Raw genomic sequence first — 16,896 nt, forward strand, 5'->3', positions numbered from 1 at the left:
GGCAAAAAAAGGAAAAGAAGCCCGTGTGGGTCTTTTAAGGTTTAAAAAGCAACAACAGCGATTGCAAGGTATATAGGCAAAGAAGGCAATTACAGAGTAGGGACAGATCACGAGTCTGAGCGCAGACAGGGATACTGACCAATACTTTACATAGGAGTGTTTATCTCGCCAGAGCATTCCACGGGATGGAATCATTGAGCCCCTCTATATGGGTAGAAAGGCGATAAATCCAGCGTTGCTCTTTGGTGAGCAGAGTCTTCTCATCACAAGCTGAAAGTGCGAATTGTTCGATGACCGTCCAGGTGAAATCATTCGGGGTGTGATTTTGCACGATGAAGTGCTGGGTCAGTTTGCTGATGTTTTTACCACAGCGCATGGTGCTCCTGTGTTCAGTCATCCTGGTTCTAACCTTCCTGGTCGTCATGCCTATGTATCTCAAGCCACAGCGACAGGTGATTAGGTATACTAGGTTAGATGAATTACAGTTCGTGAATTGTCGTTGTGTCCAGGTTTTACCATCTTCCAACGACAATGTTTTGGAAGGGGTAGTCAGGTGGCAGACGCTACAGTTGTAACATGGTTGGTGGCCTGTTAGTTCTGGTAGGCCCCAAGTGTTTAAAATTGTATGGCCGGTTTGCTGTGTTTTTCTGGGTCTCGTGGTTACCAGCTGATCCTTCAGATTTTGTGCTCTTTTGTAAGCAAAGCGGGGGAGGTCCCAGTTCCTCGCGCCTGAATTGATGATCTTCCAATTTTTGCGAATTATGCTGGAGACCTGATTGGAGGCGGTGTTATAGGTGGTGACACACGTCATGATGGGTGTTTCTGGTGGTCTGACCACGGTCTCAAGAAGGGCCTCCCTGTTTTGGTTGCGTGCTCGTTTACAGGATTTTGTGATGATTCTGGATGGGTAGCCACGGTCTCCCAACTTGTGGACCAAGGCTTTGGACTGGTGTTTGAAGTCATGGAGGTTGCTGCAGTTCCGGCGAATGCGCAGGAACTGTCCAAATGGCAGGTTCTCTCTCAAAGGTCTGGGGTGGAAACTATCAAAGCGCAACAACGAGTTCCTGGAAGTCGGTTTGTAATGAGTCGTTGTGGTCAGACCCCCCTGATCAGCTTTTATGTTGAGGTCCAGAAACGCCAGTTCAGTAGAACTGCTAGTGCAGGTGAACTTTAGAAAGGGATCAAGGCTATTGATCCAGGTGAGAAAATCTTTCAATGTCTCCTCATTGCCTTCCCAGACAATGAGGATATCGTCAATATATCGACGCCAAATTGTTATATTTGCTGAGTAGGGGTTCGTGGGGGCTTCGATATTTGTCTGCTCAAAGTGGTGGACATATAGCGACAATTCACGAACTGTAATTCATCTAACCTAGTATACCTAATCACCTGTCGCTGTGGCTTGAGATACATAGGCATGACGACCAGGAAGGTTAGAACCAGGATGACTGAACACAGGAGCACCATGCGCTGTGGTAAAAACATCAGCAAACTGACCCAGCACTTCATCGTGCAAAATCACACCCCGAATGATTTCACCTGGACGGTCATCGAACAATTCGCACTTTCAGCTTGTGATGAGAAGACTCTGCTCACCAAAGAGCAACGCTGGATTTATCGCCTTTCTACCCATATAGAGGGGCTCAATGATTCCATCCCGTGGAATGCTCTGGCGAGATAAACACTCCTATGTAAAGTATTGGTCAGTATCCCTGTCTGCGCTCAGACTCGTGATCTGTCCCTACTCTGTAATTGCCTTCTTTGCCTATATACCTTGCAATCGCTGTTGTTGCTTTTTAAACCTTAAAAGACCCACACGGGCTTCTTTTCCTTTTTTTGCCCCAGTTGCGCACGCACTCGCGCGCACATGCCACTACCAATGCTAACCTAGTCCTGGTACCATGGCGCATGCGCGAATGGATAGCGCTCGCACACACCTCTACCACGCATGCGCTGGAAACCTCACATCGCGCATGCGCAACGCGCAGACCGCTAGCTCCCAGCGCCCGCGCTCTAAAAAGGAAACGCGACCGCGCCCTCTCCCCTCTCCAGGTGATAACAATCAAACCGGCTATTTAAGCCCATACCTGACTCTGGCAAAGCTCATTCGGGACACTGGAGCAGGACGATAGGTCGCAGGAACCGCTGATCGGAAATACCGTGAGTAAGCTTGATCTCTGCACAACGCTCTGGGTAAGCAACAATTTCTCTCCACAGGTACTATCCTAACTGTAATCCTCTACAAACATTTAGGATCTTCTTTCCCTCCCTGCCAAGTGACCCATGAGGCTTTAACAGCAAGTAGCAAGTGTGAGGAATTATGTACCATACTTACCTGTACCTCACGCTATGCCTGTTTCGCTGTGTAGCCCACCACTGCCACTGCGTTTAATATTTAACCGCCATAGTTCACCTTAGCCATGGCACACTCATGGCATTGTTACTTGCCGCTCTAGGTCGCTCACGCACACCAGAAGCCGGCTATTTGTTGTGTTTTGGTTAATACCATTCTCAAGGACTCTTTTTGTATGTCTGTACTGTCTTTGTGTTTTATGTACAGTAAAGCAGAGGGAATCCCCCTCTTACACGTACGGCACCTTAGCGAGTGCAACACTTTTTTACCACACACTTTCACTTAATATAGTTTATTTTCACCCACACATACTCATTTGGTCCTGAGGAAAGCCAGTTTTAATCAAAAGGCCTGGCTGAAACATGTAGACCACAAGGACGTAGGAGCCCCTAATATACTCCACATCGTCCACAGCCTTTTTATCTTGCTAACAGGGGCCCAGGTATTAAATTTACCTCTTACCCTCGGGAACTGGGACCACCTGTATAGCTTTTAAAACCTTTCATCTTCATTCTCACCAACACTGCACACTCAGTAAGAATACCAGCTCCTCAGTAATCTGGAGTCGCAGCACACCCGGGACACATTCGGTGTCACTGTGGTGGGCCCGATGATGAAGCATGACACCAACTAGGTTGGTGTGTGAGGGCTTCATGACCAAACCTAAGGGTTTGCCTACAGATATACCTTCTGAGTTTCCTCTAACACAACATAGCTAGTCCTATATTGATATCTCTACATATAACCAGGGGACCCGGACTGGCTTACCTAGTCCTCTCTCTCCCTTTTGATTTGCTGATAATTGGCAGCGCGCAGCTGCGAGAGACACCTGACTGATACAAGATGGCACAAAACACAGGCCTAACATTCACCGAGGATGACGTCACTGAAATCCTCGATGACCCCACACTCTTGGCAGATTTTAACACAGCAACAACAATAGCGCAGACTACAGATTGGGACACTCTCACTGAGAAAAAGCGAAACAGGATACGCACTATTTTGCATGGCGTTATCCTCGCACAATACCTGAGGACCAACACAGCGCCTAAAGGCTTACTGGTCACCAACGCTCCCAGAATATTCCTTGATGATGTCACCTTTAGGAAAGACTGGGCTCAGATAGCCTGGCACTGCACCAGGGACTGGCTCATCTTGATAATAAAAACTGCCAAACGCCTTTCAGACGCAGTTATAATAGAGATCCAGGCAACTGAGACCCACTTCAAAACCACTCTGACAGGATACAAAAAGAAATTGGAAGATCAAAATCGGGAGATGAACGATTACAAAGAATACCTAACCCAAACCAAGATAAAGAAATTCGAGAAGGATCTAAAAAACTTCAGCTATCTAAAAACTTATCCCTATGCTGACGACACGTATACTGCACCCACAAGAGGCCAGAACACGGACAGCTCAGGAGATACTAGTTCCATTTCCAGTGGCTCCAGTAATGGATCCCACAAAGCCAGAGGGAGAGGCCGTGGAGGGAAACAACAAGCACAACCTTGGCAAGGCCCCCCGCAATTCCAGAACTTCGGCCCTCCTCCATTTGGCCCAATGCCTCCTTATTATGGATATCCACCTTTATATCCGCCTGGCCAGGTACCATACTACCAGAACAACCCAAATCAACGATATCCTTTTTTAGGCCAAGGCCGCAGACCCCGTGGCAAGAGAAGGAATCCACCACAGCAAGTGCAGTGGGCGCCTCAACCAGCACAGTGGTCCACAGAAGAGGATCCGGTCAGTGCCAACACGAGGAACAAAGCCAAAGAGCAAGCGGGCCCCAGCAAATAGCTGAACCAACCAATACCGGCACCCTGGTATTCAACCTCTCCGACGTACCCCTCACCAATGAAGAAACCAATGTCCTGAACAAAGGACTGTCATTTGTCCCGACCATCAGACTAGATACTTTCAAACTCCATGTCGAACTGGCCGAGTTTTTTAGAAAACTCAAGCTAAAAGCGTTTTTCGAAAACAAGGAGAAACCTCTTGACTCAGAAACCACTAATGAGACTGGGTTGAAACTCAAATCCAACTTCACTCCACCACCTGCCACCGTGCCAGTGGAGATCAGTACCTTCGAGTTGGCAGTATACTCAGAAGTCGAGAAATTGCAACCCCAAAACCATTTCAACAATCTGTCTTTTCAAGATAGGGAGATCATCAAAAAACTCCAAAATGACCCTACCCGCATCATCAAACCAGCAGATAAAGGTGGAGGGATAGTCATCATGAACAAAATCGACTACGACACCGAATGCCGCAGACTATTAAGCGACACTCGTAACTATAGAAAATTACTGAGAGACCCATCCAAAGATCTACAAAAAAAGATCACAGAACTAGTACAGGAGGCTTCTGACGCAGAATACATCTCAAAGCAAGAAGCTGAGTATCTCAACACACGTGATGCAAAAGTACCCTACTTTTACATCATGCCCAAGGTGCATAAAGGGGTCACCCCACCACCGGGCAGACCCATAGTGTCAGGGATAAAGTCCCTCCTAGAACCGTTATCACGGTTCTGCGATCACTACCTCAACCCATTGGTTCAGAAAACTCCATCCTACGTCAAAGACACGAAGCACCTCCTTAACATCATCAAGGATGTCAGTTTCGATAGAGACAAACACCTCCTGGTGGGATTGGACGTGGAGAGCCTATATACGAGCCTCCCTCAGGATGCCACACTGAAGGTACTCCATGATGTCTTGATGGAGATTGACTGGCAACATCGTACACCCCGTCACTTCATCTTGGATTGCGCCACGCTGGCATTAAAAGAGAACTATTTCCAATACGAAGATACATTCTTCTTACAAACGAATGGTACCTCGATGGGCAGTGTCTTTGCGCCGAGCGTGGCGGGGCTATATGTCCACCACTTTGAGCAGACAAATATCGAAGCCCCCACGAACCCCTACTCAGCAAATATAACAATTTGGCGTCGATATATTGACGATATCCTCATTGTCTGGGAAGGCAATGAGGAGACATTGAAAGATTTTCTCACCTGGATCAATAGCCTTGATCCCTTTCTAAAGTTCACCTGCACTAGCAGTTCTACTGAACTGGCGTTTCTGGACCTCAACATAAAAGCTGATCAGGGGGGTCTGACCACAACGACTCATTACAAACCGACTTCCAGGAACTCGTTGTTGCGCTTTGATAGTTTCCACCCCAGACCTTTGAGAGAGAACCTGCCATTTGGACAGTTCCTGCGCATTCGCCGGAACTGCAGCAACCTCCATGACTTCAAACACCAGTCCAAAGCCTTGGTCCACAAGTTGGGAGACCGTGGCTACCCATCCAGAATCATCACAAAATCCTGTAAACGAGCACGCAACCAAAACAGGGAGGCCCTTCTTGAGACCGTGGTCAGACCACCAGAAACACCCATCATGACGTGTGTCACCACCTATAACACCGCCTCCAATCAGGTCTCCAGCATAATTCGCAAAAATTGGAAGATCATCAATTCAGGCGCGAGGAACTGGGACCTCCCCCGCTTTGCTTACAAAAGAGCACAAAATCTGAAGGATCAGCTGGTAACCACGAGACCCAGAAAAACACAGCAAACCGGCCATACAATTTTAAACACTTGGGGCCTACCAGAACTAACAGGCCACCAACCATGTTACAACTGTAGCGTCTGCCACCTGACTACCCCTTCCAAAACATTGTCGTTGGAAGATGGTAAAACCTGGACACAACGACAATTCACGAACTGTAATTCATCTAACCTAGTATACCTAATCACCTGTCGCTGTGGCTTGAGATACATAGGCATGACGACCAGGAAGGTTAGAACCAGGATGACTGAACACAGGAGCACCATGCGCTGTGGTAAAAACATCAGCAAACTGACCCAGCACTTCATCGTGCAAAATCACACCCCGAATGATTTCACCTGGACGGTCATCGAACAATTCGCACTTTCAGCTTGTGATGAGACACCAGCTCACACCTCGCCGCACCCGCTCCGCGGGTGCCGCTTCGAATCACCAGGCATCGGGGCATTGTTGACGGGCTGCAACCAGGGCACCGGGTGAGTGTGGTCAGCGGGGCTGCGAGCGTGCAGGGGACTCCAGTACCCAGGAGTCCCTGCAAGACCATTTTCGACCTTCCGGTCCGCTCTCCCTGCTGCCACGCCCCCCGCCCCTTACGACTTCCTATTTACTGTCCTAGCTTTCCTGCAGCGCGGGACGCAGCCCGGGGCAAAGACCGGGCAAAGACCGGGCTAAGAGCGGGCCGTTTGAGGCCGTTCGAGGTCTGAGCGGTCTGGTCTGGGCCCTATCTCTTTCGTCCCTCCCTTGCTCCTTTGTATCTGTGTCTGCTCATTTCTGTTGTTCTGGTTGATAGTTTCTGTTTGCCGGTATGTGTACTCGCGTAACTCGCAATAGGGCGGCCAAGGGGGGGCTGGCACACAATGGGCCTATGGACGATTTCATCACTCGCACGAATATCGCCATAGACCATGAAATTACAAAACTCCAAACCAGAGTGTCCCTTGACCTGGAAGCCGCCAGGAAGTTGTCACTCGAATTCGCTGCTTCTAAGAAATCCTCCCTTGGGCACATAGCATCTGCTATCACCCCAAAACGCGCACATACCCCACAGGGAGTATCAACGTTAGTTGATGTCCATGACATCCCAGTTTTGTTTATCCCCTCTACACCTCCGTGTTCATTAGCTTTGCATGAGGGTCCGACCATCCCTGTGGCTAGCCCTCCCCATCTCCTCATTTCTACTTCATATTCCTCAGACATTTCTGTTGCATCCACTTCTTATGGTGGATTAGATAGTATTCCGGCCAATCCGAATAAGAGAAAACGCACCCTCAGCACAACTTCTCCACAGAAAAAGAGTAAAAACCAGGGGGTTAACTTGTCTACTGCAGGTAACACAACAGCCGACGACAGTCCTAGAACGCTCTATACCTCCCCGCAGGCTCCTTGTGGTAATAATAACGTGGGGTTAGCTTCAGTGGCACCGGAAAGAATACTATTAACTGAGAGAGCAGACCTTGCACTAACTGACCAGGAGGGGGGGGATAGGGAATTTATAGGAGTGGTTTGGGACACCTTGAAAAGTCTCTTATCCCCCCTGGATTTAAGGCTCTCCCGAATTGAGAATAACCTCCTAGAGATGGAGAAAAGTATTATTGCTCTGGCCACTCTTGGCCTGAGAGGTCTTGAACACCAGGGTCTGATAGATAATAATATGGCTCCCCAGATTCCCACCCCTCCCTCCACAGCTTTGCTTGGCCCGTTACCCAACTCTATTGCGCCTTGTCCCACCCAGCCCATCCCTAAACCTCGCACTAAGAGAGTTGTTTCCACAAACCCGGTACCCCAGCCCAGGGTTAACACCCCAAACGCTCCCACCCTGCAACCACACACTCGCACTAAGTTGGCTGCCTCGAGGTTACAGAATTCCATTAGTCCTAGTGTCCGTCCCACCCAGGCCTCTCAGAAAAAAACCTTTACTCGTTCTGCTGGGGGTCCCCACACTAAGAGTAACTTCCGAGGGGGATATATTGACCTCCCTCCTGAAGCTAATGATTATGTGGTGGTTCTGACGGGCGTTCCGGGAATTGAGAACGGCCATTACGAACATCAGCACTCCTTACATAACAAGGTTATGCATTGGCTCAACACCTACAGACCGATCCCTAGTGGTAGGAGGAGTAGAGTTACAATGGTACGGAGAGTACCGTGGGTGGGCACAACAAGGAAACATATCCCCGGCGACTGCATAGTCGTGACGTTTGACGATCTCTTCACGGCTAATCATATCTGCTCCTGGGTGAGTCAAGATGGGGGCTCCACCATTGCCCCGAGACCTCTGGCATTCTTTTACCCACCACGTGCTGTATATCCGCAGGGGGGCAATTGGTCCATGGTTCCCCAACAATCCAGCTGGGGGTACTCCTCTAGGGAACACAACCCAACTAGAGGCTGGCTCGGTATTACAACTTCTAACAGGTTTGGCAGCCTTGAGGATGTTGATTGACTCCCAATGTCTCCCCCTCCCGTACCCTTACTTCAACCTAATGCCTCTCCGCTGGCAGCCAAGACCTGCCCTTTGACGACTACCCTGGCTGTGATTATTACTACCCCTTCGACCCAATTCATGTCCCAGGCTTCCCCCACACAGGGCCTGCTGCATCCTTCCAACTCTGACTGTATTATTAGCACTACCGTAGTTGAGAGCAAGATACCCCTTGACCTGTCGCCACCTATAGCTCCCTCCCAGTCCTCCTGGCCTGGCGGCCTCCATGCTGCTTCCCCAGCTCCTGCCCACCTGACCTGTAAAAGATCTGCAGGCAACTCCCAGCTCAAGATCTTAAGCTGGAACGTGGCAGGGCTTGCACGAAACTTTGACAAGCCAGACTGGAACTCCTTTGTGGAGCCTTTTGGGATTTGCCTCCTCCAAGAAACCTGGTGCTTGGAGCCCTTGCACAGGGTGGGTTTCACGACGTACTCTGTTCCAGCTTTTAGATCCAAGGGCAACAAAGGCCGCCCATCGGGTGGCCTTCTTATCTGGGTCAGTATCTCTCTGGGGTTTACCATAAAACACATAAATACCCAATCCCCAGATCTTATGAGACTTACTATACAGTGTCCGGGGGGCAGGATCCTAGAAGTGTTCAACCTGTATCTCAGGGGGGTTAGGGGGGGGAATTCCTCCTCCCTAGCTTCTACCGGAGTCGAAGAGGAGCTTAGTGGTTGCAACATTGACTCCCTTATCGTCCTGGCAGGCGATTTCAATTGTTGTTTTGAACCGCTGGCCAGCGAAGACATTTTGGACACCTGGGAGGATGACGTTAAGAGAGGCATCCCTTTGCTCGTACTTGACCCCATCAAAAAATGGACCCAGAATGCCATTGAGATTAATTCTCTCTGTTTAGAATATGCCCTCAGAGCCGCAAATGGCCGTTCTAAATCAGATATCAGGGGTGCGCACACCTTTAATAGGGTGGGCCACACCTCGAGAATAGATTATATACTGTTAAGCCATAACCTCTGGGAGTACTTTGAGGACATGGACGTCCAACAAACATCGGACAGCGACCATAACCCGCTGGTCCTTTCACTCGCCCTCCCGTGGGAGACAGGGGATCTAGTACTGCCCGGGTTTAACTGGAAATCGTCCCACGAAGTTGTTCCATCCAATTGTGGGAGGCGTTTAAAATGGGCTAGGGTCGCCTTGGACGAAACGAGAATGGCTCAAGTAGGGACCATAATGACGGATGCTAAGCGTCTCTTGGGGGCATTGGATTCCGACAATGCCGTTCTCACGACATTTACGGAGACCATTGCATCACTTAGTAATTTGTTCTTGGTTCCTCAGGGTGGGGCCAGGGCAAAGCGGACAGCTGCGACCAGGGGTAGAGACCAATGGTACTCCCCCGCCTGCCGTATAGCTAAAAGCGAACTTATCCGGGCGGTGGGCAAGAAAGACCCCACTCTGATTTCATTCGCTAGGAAAAACTATAAAAAAGCCCAAGCAGTGGCAAAGGAGACCCATGAAACAAACTTCTGGAGAGATCTAATGGACGCCTGCTCCAGCAAGGATTCAAGGGCCTTCTGGGCCTTGCTTAGAGGCAGGGACAGGCCGGTCGACTCCCTGCTGACATGTAACATCACAGGGGAGGCCTGGTTGACCCATTTTTCCAAACTCTATTCTAATCCTCCAGGGGCTTCGGCCCAGATTAGAGGTCCCAGCTACAGAGTGCCGGACATTAGTCCACATCTAGACCCCATTTTTACATTTAAGGAGGTCGAGGTAGCGATCAAGTGTATTGTGCCCAATAAGGCGGCAGGCCCAGATGGCGTACCTGGTGATTTGCTCCGGATTAACATGGAGGTGTGGTGCTTATTCATCGCAAAACTCCTGTAAGAGGCTATGAAGGGTGGAGGCTTCCCAGATTCATGGAGGGGTGCGGAAGTTGTTCCCATATTTAAAAAAGGGTGTAGGGAAGACCCTGCTAACTACCGACCTATAAGTCTGCTTGATTCCACCCAGAAGGTAGCAGGGAAGGTAGTTTTAGGGAGGATTTTGCAGTGGGCTGACGAAATGCAGGTCTTGTCTGACTTTCAGGCTGGTTTCAGAACAGGAACTGGCACGATTGAGCAGACATTCCGCTTCCTAATACTCTATTGGAAAGTGGTAAAACTGGGCAAAGGCAGTCTGTACCTCGCTTTTATAGATCTGCGGACTGCCTTTGACCTAGTTCCACGTAGCCAACTGTGGGCTGTCCTTGAGGGTTTGGGCATGCCCCCGTATCTGTTGGCATTGACCATTAAATTCCATGAAAGCAATTTTGCCCAAGTCAGATGGGGTGCGCAGGGACAAAAAACATCTTGTATCTCTGTAGACAGGGGTGTCCGCCAGGGGTGTGTGCTAGCCCCCACTCTGTTTTCATTATATCTAAACGGAGTGGTGGAGCATCTTCTTCAATTACCAGCAGACGCACCCTCCCTGGCGGGCAGGAAGATACCAACTCTCCTGTTTGCCGATGATACCCTGTTGATTTCGAAATCCCCGATGGGCCTCCAAAAGCTGTTATCAGGGTTCCAGGGCTTCTGCGATGCCAGGGGCTTGGCTATTAACATCAGTAAAACCAAATTCCTGGTGTTGAATCCCCCGAGGAAGACAGTGCACCCCCCATCCCTTGACTCAGTTCCATTAGAAAGGGTAGGGGAATTCGAATATCTAGGCATCCGACTCTGTGACTCAATGAGTTGGAAGGCGCATCACCAAAAAATTATCCTGACTCATAGGAGGGTCACGGGCGCTTTATTAAAAGAACATCGTGCCTCTCCCCTTAAACCTATCGGGGTGATATTAGACATTTATAGGGCAAAAGCTGTAAGTGCGGCGCTGTATGGGGCTGAGTTGTGGGGTACCCAGAAATTTGACACTCTGTCCCACCTTGAGAACAAATTTCACAAAGATTTAATGAGGCTCCCTCATAGCTCGCCCACCCTTCCTCTCCTACTTGACACAGGCACACGGTCCATAGCTGAGCAGGCTAAGTTACGCCCCCTTCTTCTATGGGCCCGTGTGTGGAATGTCCCTGAACTCGCAAGCTATGCGGAAGCACTACGCGAACTCCTCTCAATCCCGGGTTGGTGTAAGATCGGTTGGCTCTCAGAAGTTAAGCGCCTCCTTTGTGAACTGGGCCTGGGAGACGCATGGGCCAATAGATCTTCACCACCTAAACAGTTGTTAAAGAAAATATTCTGGGCGTGGGTGGATAATGAGAGAGTGAGTCACGCTAATCTATGCAGATCTGCTGCTGAGTTCTTGGTTATTAAAGATCTCCCTCTTAGAGAACCCTACTTGGACGTGATCTCCAACCCAACTGATAGGGCATTGTATTTTAAATTTAGGGTTGAAGTTCTGCCTCTTGGCACATGGACAGCAAATTGGAAACCACCCTGGCAAACTATAGTAACCTGCCCTTTCTGTACTAATAGGGTCGAATCTATTTCCCATCTAATGTTTGAGTGTCCAGCATATGCTGCTCCTCGCCGTAGATGGTTGAAACCGCTCTGTTTGAGGCTGGGCACTCGGTCATACATGGAGGCCTTACGGATGCTAAGATCAGACCCTCACCCCTTGTTTGCTTGTGGTTTGGCCAAATTCTTGGGGTGGGCTTGGAGGATAAGATCTGCGAGGAAAATGATCCTCCAGTAAGGTTACCTATCCAGATTCCACTGGCCCCAGTCGTCCATTGCTGTGTCCCTCTTCTACTTTTATAGATGATTTAATATGTGTGTATAAATGTATTTTAGATGGCTGATTCCCACACTTGTTGTATATTTTTATTGCCTTTATTGATCTGCCTGTTTTGATGGTCAAACTGCACAATTGTTTCTATTTTTCTATTTGTTTTTAAATTGTAATGCTTTTATGAAATGATAAATATTTCGAAATAAAGCTATACAAACATAATGTTCACCTATGTTTCCAGTTGTGTTCATAACAAAATGGCGAGTCATGACTACCTTCCTTTACAGGTACTGAGGTGGCTGCAGACCTCGTTCTGCTTCGGTTTGTGGTTACTACTGCACTGGTGGATTATGATCTCTGCTCATAACTCTTACGTCATCCTGAATATCATTTATATTCTGTCTCAGTAGATGGTTTACACATTTGAGCTTTATACCTTAATGCGGCGGCACCCTCCCTATCTCATCCGGGAATGGTATGTGCCACTACGTCCCTCAATGGGAGTACCCCAACATACACTTTGTGTAATGTTTTCTTTTATGGGGCTATTTGTATTGCAGGGTTTTGGCTTTGGCAAATTGGGGCTGCCAAAGTGGGTGGGGGAGGGGATGTTAAACTGTTTTATATTGATATGCTCATTGTGATTGGAATCTCAGTTCAAGATGGAGGTCTAATCATAGAACTTTCAGAATACAGATCGATAATTACTCAGAGTGTGACACAAATTCACATGATGGATGCTGGGTGAGAGGTATAACCGCCTAACATGGAATATCCGCGGACTTACCACCCCCAAAAATGTCCGACAAGTACTAGCATATTTAGATCGGCATGGTGTTCAAATTGCTTTGCTACAAGAGTCACACTTGAATAAACAGACGGAAGCTAATATCGCACACAAATGGGCGGGATATAGGTTGGCGTCTTTTTCCACCTATGCTAGAGGGGTACTTATACTGATTAAAAAAGGAATACCTTTCCTTCCTATTCACTCGCACAACGATAACGAAGGTCTCTGGGCCATGGTACAGGGCAAATTGGGCATGACATCGGTAACGATCATTAATATATATGGTCCAGTGGGAGATTACCCACAAGCTTTCATACAGTTGCTCAACGTGTTGCGTACATGGCCGGAAACGGCAGTCCTCTGGGGGGGCGATTTTAATACACACCTCAACCCAAATATGGATAAATCTAACCCGATTGGTGCACATACTATTAAGGTCGCACAGTGGGCGGGAGGCCATGTCAGAGTTGGGACTGGTAAATGAATGGCACCTTCGAAATGCCAATGACAAAGTGGGTACAATTGTCACCTCTACATATAACAGCTGGTCATGTTTAGATTACTGGTTGCTAAATGAAGAGGCCAACAGGTGGGTAACGCACATGCACAACCTACCATGCACCCTTTCGGATCACTTCACACCGCCCCTTTACCTGGCGTTTTCGAGCTGAGGCCCTACTTGACCCTATATATGAGGACACTATCAGACGAGCGATCACACAGTATTTCAAATTAAATGTGGGTTCAGTGGAAAGTTCGGCCTCGCTCTGGGAGACCTTTAACGGGGGGGGGTGCATAAGTACAACATCAGGTATTCTGAGAGATATTAGAGGACAACTATCCAAGACAGAGAAATCATTAGGAGAGCTAGAAAAACAATATTTGACTACCCCATCTGCCACCTCCCTTGCTTGTATTCAGGAGCTATTGGCGGAATATCACACATTAGCTGAGTCTGAGGCAAGATATATAGCACATCTCCATATAGCTAGAGCTTACGGGGAAGGAGGACGCCCGGGCAGAAAACTGGCTTCTACATTGAAATTCAGATCAGACCCTTTCCATATTACTAAGATAGTAGACAACCAAGGGATGGAGCACTACATGCCCCAAGCAATAGTTGACCAGGTCAGAGGCTATTACAGAGAAATATGCACCAAACGTGGGGGTGCTGTAGACGATCCCCTGAATGAATACCTAGCTGACATCGTCTGTGCTTGGTTATCGGATGGACGCAGAGAATATCTAAGTCAACCTATAGAAGATGCTGACGTTAAAGAGGCAATCCTCTCTCTCCCTAATAACAAGTCTCCTTGGCCAGACGGCCTAACAGCTGAATTCTATAGGAAGTATGCAGATCTCCTCGTCCCCCATTTATTAGAAATGTACGCAGAAGCTCATGATTCAGGCATCCTACCCCTATCCCTCAGACAGGCCCTCGTCATTACACTTCTCAAGAAAGATAAATCACCTACACTCTGTGAATCATACTGCCCCTTTTCATTGATCAACTTAGATGCAAAAATATTGGCAAAAATTCTGGCCACCAAAATACAACCTCTACTGCCCGGCTTAGTATTACCTGATCAGTCTGGTTTTGTTCCGGAACGCTCAACATCCCATAATCTTAGAACCATATTCACCATGTTTCAGATTTTAAACCCTGACCTTCCAGCTGCAGCGTTATGCTTGGTGAGGCTAAAGCATTTCACTCCATTGAATGGAGTTATATGTTTCACTTTTTAAAAAGGATGAGGTTCCCAAATGTTTTGCTGAGATGGCTGCATATCTTATACACTGGCATGTCAGCAAGGTTGTGATTGGAAGGCCTCACCTCCGAACCATTCTGTATGGAGCGAGGCACAAGACAAGGGTGCCCCCTGATGCCCCTCCTATTTGCCATCATGATGGAGCCATTGCATGTATAATCCGCCAACGACATAGAAAATCTACACTTAATTTTATTCAACGACCTGTCAGCATCTCAATGTATGCAGATGATATGGTCCTTTTTATCCGTGACCCACAGCAATATCTCTCGCCAGTCCTCCGAGAATATATTAGATTCGGGATCTTTTCCGTACTTACGATTAACGGGGGAAAATCGGTCATAATCCCTTTGACAACAAGCACGGCTCGCCCTGCTGGAATACCCACTAATTTGGATGACGGACCCTGTCAAATATCTTGCGGTCTGGGTATACCGAGACCCTGAGACTGTAATCAGAGAGAATTACGGCAGAGCATACAGTACTCTAGTGAGCCAAGTGGAAAAGTAGTCACGTCTTCTGCTGTCCCTGGCTGACGACATCACAGTTATTAAAATGGTCATTCTCCCCCGCTTCCTATATCTTTTTTGTAATATTCCCATTAGCCTCACCATGCAATTCTTCTCCACAATTAAAACACAACTTCTGAAACTTGTGTGGGGTGGCAAGTATGCTAGAATCAGCTGGACCACACTAACACTCTCGTATACACGCTGGGGTTTTGGGGCACCAGATTTTAAAAAATATTATCTATGTGCTCAGGCTCAATACGCCTACTATTGGTTCGGACCACATGCCTTCCCATCACACCTTGCAGTAGAAGATGGGGACGCACATCCCATACCACTAGCAGGGGTGATTACACACGTTCACAGAGGCACACCCAAAACGGAGATAAACTCCATTGACACTACAATCGCAGCATGGCAGTCAATTGGCAAACTTGCACACAAACTTCCCATATACGCTCCAGCTCTGCCTTCGATTGGCCATGCAGCCCTATCCGTCACCCAGGAGGCTGGTCCAATGAAATCTTTGAAGGAAGTTGGAATAACACACATGCACGATCTCTACTCTGAAGGTAGTTACATCACTGGTAGTGATTTAGAAAACATTGCTAATCCCACCCCGCTTTTCAATATATTTGTCACCGCCTAAAGCATGCTATTAGAGACCACTACCCGACTTTTCCCACTGAACCCCTTCCTCTTCATTCACTGCAGCTACTTATAGTAGCCCCCACCAAAAGAAAGCCTATCACTAAAATATACAGGTCAGTACAAGAGGAAACAGTGAGTGCGGCAGATAAAAGCCTTGATCGCTGGAACACTATATTGGATCCCCGATCACATTGCAAGAATGGGTGCAAATATGTATGTTGCCTAGTAAATTCACGCCCAATGGTAATTTGCGTATCATTCATTTTAAATATATTCATCAAATGTATCACACTCCCATCAAACTGTATAAAATGGGGCTCCGAGAGTCTGATCAATGTAAACAATGCAGGCAGAATGAAGTTGATTTTTATCACCTTGCACGGGATGGCTGGTCTGTCTTACAATATTGGGAGGAGGTGCTGAAGCGAATACATACCATGATGGAGACCCTGTTACACTGCATGTCCCTTACATGCCTGCTTGATTATGTTCCTCAACTAAAGGGCGTGTTGGGTAGATTTGCTAGAGTCGCCCTCTTGCTGGCCAAGAGGCAGATAGCATTTACATAGGAGAGGAGGCTTACTCCGCAGATTGAAGGGTGGGCCAAGGACCTAGTGTATTGTCGAGAAAATTTGGATCTGTTTGCTGAAGAACTACCTGTAATATCCAGACCCAAGGACATCTGGGAACTGTTAAGGCAATACCTATCCCTCCAAGCCCAAACGGAGAACACATCATACTGTTGAATATTTGCAATGCTGTATTAATATACTCCTCTGAGTGTGCATATAATAGACTATGTAATGACCTCTACACTGATGATTAACTTGTATTCTGATCAAGTGGCTGTTTGTGCTTTTTTAAATGTTTTTATTGCACTGCCTTGTGTGGCAGCGATATCTTTGTTTATTATGAAAATCCAATAAAGAGAATTAAAAAAACCTTATTGGCGCAGCAGCCATTTCACTACAGTTTGCTACAGGAATCCAATCACCGGGATCCCCCACAATGGACCTCACTCCCTCCAACGCTCTCCTCTTCCTCACAGGGCACACTGGTCTTGGCAAG

This window comes from Lissotriton helveticus, chromosome 6, assembly GCF_964261635.1.
Source record: "Lissotriton helveticus chromosome 6, aLisHel1.1, whole genome shotgun sequence".
NCBI lineage: Eukaryota > Metazoa > Chordata > Amphibia > Caudata > Salamandridae > Lissotriton > Lissotriton helveticus.